This window comes from Rhea americana, unplaced genomic scaffold (assembly GCF_003343005.1).
Source record: "Rhea americana isolate MKP2758 unplaced genomic scaffold, rheAme1 scaffold_111, whole genome shotgun sequence".
In the NCBI taxonomy this organism is placed as follows: domain Eukaryota; kingdom Metazoa; phylum Chordata; class Aves; order Rheiformes; family Rheidae; genus Rhea; species Rhea americana.
This window is the reverse complement of record NW_028185162.1, coordinates 1,662,499-1,668,947: the sequence shown is the minus strand read 5'-3', so window position 1 is coordinate 1,668,947 and position 6,449 is coordinate 1,662,499.

Sequence of the window (6,449 nt, the reverse complement as noted above, 5' to 3'; positions counted from 1 at the left end):
TTGCCCAAGGTCATTCAAAACCCTAGGGACAAAGACAAGAAAAGAACAGGGTTACACATGAAAGCAAACTACTTCTCACATTTACAACCTGAGATTAGTGCAGTTTCTGAAATGGGCTTCGGTTTCTCCTACTTGGGCTTCTAGGAACTGGACATGTTCCGCTTATGTGGAATACTGCACGAACACCTTCTGCATGGGAGTCAGAGGGACACTGCAACCAAAGAAAAAATATGTTTCTGCTGTTTTAGCAACAAATGAGAATGGTTTCCTTTTGCATCAATGTTGTTGGCACTACAGCCGCACAGATACTGAGAGCAGGTCTCAGCTACTTCTTTTCTATTCCCATCTTGGTCTTTGTAGCTTGAGGGCAAGATGTCAAATTCCGCCCTCATCAGGAGAGGTAAAAATTACATTCAAAATCTTTATCATCTGCCTGGCTCACGGATGTGACATTCAGCCCCATTTTTTGAGTGAACTTCAGTAATATGGTAATACTGGAATGAGAAGGCTCCTAGCAAGGACATGCTCAGAGCTGGTACAGTAAATCTCATTCCTTGCCCCTATATCCAGAAAGCAGTATGCATGTTCCTGTAACAGCAGTGTTCTTCTAGAAATAAGCAAGTGATTCCCATATGTATCTATCAGGAATTATCTCTCTTCTAAATATTCGTGGACACAACTAGAAGCAAAATTTAGCCCTCTCTCGCCTGAATCTTGCTGAAGATGCAGAACACTGTTTGGAGCATGTGCCTGCATCATTTGAAATGACTGCCCAGTCACACAGTCCCCTCCCTCCCAATGCGAGTTGGAGTATGCAACTTGACTATGTTTTTAAGGACTAATAATACCCCATGCAATGGAAGAGTCTGCATGGATTCCTTTTCCACCTTGCAGCACCTCTGCCTGAAGCTGAGCTTTCCTGTACAAGCACAGATCCTACCACTGCTTGACATGGTGGCTCTTCTCCCCACTGAATGTGTTTCTGCTCATAGGTGTGGGAGCACTGCTTATGGGATGAGGCTGTACCTATACAATGCATGGTAATGCGGCTGGAGCATTTTCAGTGGCATAAAGGATGATTTATGAGCTTCTGCTCTGGACTGTTATGTGGGCACAAGTGACAGCACTTCTCTRCAAAGAAAGGATCTGCTTATAGGAGAGAGCTCCAAAGTGGATGTCATTTACAGACTTCATTTAGAAACTGCTCAGGTCATGGATCTGCAAAATACTCTTCTGTAGCACAAATACATATGCAAAGTCTCATACTGACTTAYATTAGCTCCACAAAATCACATATTGGACCAAGTGACTCCAGACAGTTTCACTAATGTAGGTTAAAGTCATTGAGAATCAGGTATCAAGGAGGTACTCATGAGTTTTGCACTGTTTAAAGATTTCAGAATGAGACAGAAGAGTAGATAAAATGGCACACARGCTTACCTTTGGCCTCCTACCCAGAGGAGTGTATTCTTCCCTCTATGCGCTAAAAACTTCAAGGCAAAAACTTTGAGGATACTGTGCTTGAAAGATGAGGTCACCTATTTTTCCATCAAAGCATGCACACTTTTTGATAGGTTCTTTTTCATCCGTTATTAATGGCTAAATGACTTCTTAGAGTGCAGTTCTGAGGCATATTAGGCTGATACAAGTCTGGGTGAGCATTTCCACATCCTCCTCCTTCCCTGGCTGCAGACCTTCCCTCCCTCGTGTCAGCACTGCAGCTCACACAAACAGGGTGCTGATCACGCTGAAAACTCCTCGCTTGTCAGCCACATCAGCTCCCTGAATCCATTGTCATCTGTTTGCAACTGTCAGGGCCCTCAGAGACCTAACAGGCCTTAACGGCCCTGACCAGTCTCACCTGGGGTCTCCACCCATACGTCTGCTCATGAGCCCAGGAGCCCTACTTAAGCCCAGGCCTTTATTCCCTTCCTGAGCTGTGTTGTGGAAGTGTTGTTCTGCAGCTCAGTCGCAGTCTTGTCTGTGCATGGCTATGGATCTCGACTTGTAGACTGACTTCCTAGCTTATCTTGGACCTGCCTGGCAATTGCTGTGCTGTGGCTGAGCCTGGCTACTGTCACTGGACCTCAACTTGACTTCCCAGCTTGACCTTGGACCTGTCTTCTTACCAAGAAGGTGCCTGATGATCTGGACTCATGGCTGGAGGTGGTTACTATCTCTGGCTCTGCTCTGCTTGCCTCACTCTGGTACTGTGGGATACTATGCTCTCCTGCCACTGTGTTGCTATGGTTGGTTCCTGCTCCCCCAAGGGAACAGTCTGCACTTGCTGCTCCCTGGCAGCAACAGGTGGGGCAGAATATAGAGCTGGTGGGGAGGATGGAAACTAAGACCACTTCAGTGCAGATTGCACTGAGCTAGGCTGYGTCTAGATGAGCAATCTAGTTGGGAGCAGTGCAGTTTTGAAGCAAATCWCCTGACTGTCTCCACTGACCTTGAGTAAACTGGCTTGGTTTTGGAGGAAACTAAATGAGAATCTGCCTGAGATCCAGTCCAAATGCCCTCCAGCCCCTGATGGGGACTGACCCAAGGTGCAGGTTGCACACTGCGAGGTCCTTGGCATATGCCTAGCATGTGTATGCTGACAGTGCTCAACAACCCAGAGCTCTCATGACTCTATGCACTACATAAAGGTCCAAATTCCACATGACCTTTCCTATTTGCCTTCAGGTTTTGGCGATTATACTGTCACTTCCTCATCCATACATTTTTTTCAAAATCCTTTCCCTTTTTCTCTTGTCCATCTCAGAATGATAGCTGCATTTCAGAGGTGGCACAGTAGGCATTTACTTACTGCCAGGAACTGACTTGGAGATCTTTGGGTGAGACTACACCATCAAACTTTTGCTCATTTGGGCTTCTGCACCTTGGGTTCTTGAGCCATCAAGCAGGAGAACYTGGAGCTGTGACTTTGCCCTTTTATAATAGGGAAAGATAAATACCATGGAAATATTACAGGCTTGTTCTAAGAATTCTTATCAATCTGAATTTCGTTTCAGTCCTCCTTGCWGAAGCCCTGCAGATAGGTACAGTAACTTTTGAAATACACTGTTATAAAAGGCAGAGAGAAAGGCGCTCRTGAGCTCCCCTGTCCGTTCTGCTTGGAGGCAGGATCCCTTTTAGAAATGTCTGACCTGTCTACACTTTCTAGATGGCCTGAAGTCCAAAGCAAACCTTATTCAAGTATTGGCCATATACTTACTCATTTTTTTTCCTCTACTATCTTCCTGAAATCTTTGTCTGCAAACTGAGCCAATTTCGTCCTTTCCATTCTCTTTGAGATAAACATTAGCATAGAGAAAGATTGTTTAGGTTTTTTTAAAAAAACACTTTTCCCTCCTCTAGCTTTTCCTTTAAGGAATCTTTTCTACACTTCCAATTCTTTTCTCTCTGTAGGATTACCTTAACTTCATGTATATTTTTCTTAAAACTTGATATGCCAACTTGGACACAAAATTCCAGCACCTGCAAGAATGGAATAATTAATTCAGGGGTTATCTGAAAAATAACAACCAAAAAACCCCAATCAACCAAACCAAAAAACCCCCCCCAAACCCTCCTGAGATTCAGCAGCAGGGAGGATTATGTATATGTCTAGGCAATGTGTGTGTGTGTGGGGGGGAGTTTATTCCACATCTCTCTCTCTCTCAGTAATTCTTCTTGCTTCTGATCCTCCATAGCCTGCTCTTCCTACCCTTGAAATTTCCATAGCTCTGATTCCCCTCTACCTCTGTTCTGTCAGTAGTGTGTCAGCATGGGTTATCTGAGGATGCATCTTGAATTTCCACTAATGTTAAAAAGGTGCAGATTGCCTGAAGTGTGAGTTTTCTGTGTGAAAATACAATACCAATACTGTCTAACATTTTTGTTGATGATCTGGATGATGGAACAGAGTACCCTCTCAGAAAGTTTGCAGACAGTACAAAATTGGTTGGAGTGGTTGATATCACAGATGATTGTGCTGCCATTCAGAGGAATGTCGCCAGGCTGGAGAGATGGACAGAAGCCTCATAAAGTTCAACCAAGGAAAATGCAAAGTCCTGCACTTAGAGAGGAATAACCTCATGCACCGGCAGAGGCTGACTGGCTGGAAAGCAGCTTTGCAGAAGACCTGGTGGACAAGAAGCTGATTATGAACCAGCAATGTGCCCTTGCAACRAAGGTGGCCGACAGCATCCTGTGATACGTTAGAGTGTTGCCTGTGGGCCAAGGGAGATGATTCTTCTGCTCTRCTCCACAATGGTGAGACCACATCTGGAGTGTTGGGTCCAGTTCTGGGCTCCCCCATGTAAGAAAGACATGGCTGTACTGGAGCAAGTCCTGTGAAGAGCCACTAAGATGATTAAGGGTTTGGAGCATCTGACATGAGCAGAGGCTGAGAGCTGTCATTGTTTAGCCTCAAGAAGAGAAGGCTCAGGGGGATTTTATCAATATGTATGAGTACCTTATGGGGGGGGGGGAAGAAAATAAAGTGAGACTGCTCTTGGTGGTATCCAGAAAAAGGACAAGAAGCGATGGGCACAAATTGAAATACAGGAAAATCCCTTTAAACATCTTTAAATGTAAGAAAACACTTTTTYCYCCCTTCCAGTGAGTGTAARCACTGGAACAGGTTGCTCAGAGGCTGTTTGAAGTCTCCATCCTTGGAGTTACTCAAAACCCAACTAGACAGGGCCCTGGGAAACCTGCTGTGCGTGGGAGGGTTGGCCTGGATGATATTCAGAGGTCCCTTCTAACCTCAACAAATCTGTGATTCTGTGATCTTACATACAGCAGCTTTTTAACATGTTCTGCAGTGACACTTGCCTTTTACTCTCCTGCAGTATTGACTCGTGATCAGCTGGTGCTTCACTTTGAACCTCAGTTTCCTTTTTGAGGGGCTAATGTCTAGCTAATTATTCTCTGGATTTTTCTTGTTGATATTGGATTCCTCCAATATACCCTGTCCTCCAAATTCCTTATAAGTTGCCCTAGTGCACTGCCCATCATCCACTGATTTTATGTGCTTTCTATTTTGCCCTCCCGGTTGTTAATACCAGGCAGAATCTGACCCCAGAAATTCTCCTCCTCCTCCTTGTTCATCTCTGAAATGCCTTTTGATTTTAGCCATGATAATTAGTGTTGAACACTTCATTTGACTGCATTTTAGATCATGGGTCTTTAACCTGCCTGTGGGTAACTATGTTGAAAAATATCACACCTGTGGACCTTACTTCATTTCCATATCAATCTGTTTAAATTCAAGTGGTCACCAGCCAGCTGTTCCCAATGAACCACAGACAGCCACATCACTCTAAGTCAGCCCACAATAATGCTTATACCCATCCCAAAGGCATCCGGGCAAAKCTGATTTATATGCAAGAGCAAATTCACTTGGATTCCTAAAGGCAAGCCTGTGCCTTGCACCAGAAAAGAATCCAAAGCCCACAGATGTGATTTGTAGTTGGGGTTCACGGTTTACTAGGGAACCTCCCTAGGTATGTTGGTGCTGTGCATAAGCATCTGTACAACTGTAGCTTCTACAGTCCCTTGGCATGGTATTAAGCCTCTTCCCATACTCAAGACTTCTTATGACATAAATGRGGTTTTGAGTTGAAGGAGGAAGACTTCAGATCCTAGAAGCACATGTGGGCACAGTATCTGAAATAATGCAGGTTTCTGACAGGTGCACCTGGGATTTTTACTTAGAGTTACGTAATCTGGGGAATGAGCGCAAGCATGGTTACCTGGGTAGCTGCAAACRCTACTCGCAGAGCTCCGAAAGAGGCTGTTTTACACAAAACTGGGGAAAACCGTGGCTGATGTTACTTCTCCTGCCTGGTGCCTTTAAGGCTGAGGAGCTGGTGCTGGTCGCAGGTGCGGGTGTTACTGAAGTTATCCACAACAGGCCAGGAGCAGGGAGGTATCTGCAGGCATGCTGGTAAGCCTTTAAACTATTATGTTTTAAAAGGATGCAGCAAAATACCAGCTACTAAGTTTTTTTTGTAGGACAGGAAATCAGTTACTTTTGGCAAAAGTCTCTGCCCTCCCAGCTTGGTCAGAAGCGTAAAGGCTGAGATGGGGTTTAATATCTSGAAAAATAGCACTTGGGTGAACGGGGTGCTGGAGCTGTGCTGCAGGCTGTGTGTTTAGTCTGGAAAACAAAGTGCTTTCGGTGCTTTTGGCTCACTTGGCCTTGTGAAAGGGCCTGGAGGACGAGGACCCAGGCCTGAGCTGGCCTCCAAAGGAGACCTGCTCCCTGCTGAGGGCTCAAGGAGCCTTAGATGGCTGGTGGCTACCCTCACCAGCAACATGAGGTCTTGCCTCCGCTCGTTTAAAACTCTTAGTTGTATTTGCCATGTTTTGCAAGTACCAGGACAGATTCCTCTTGCCACAGGTTAAAAACAAAGTCCTGGTGCCATGGGACAGGCGCAGGTGGCTCACGGTGGGCA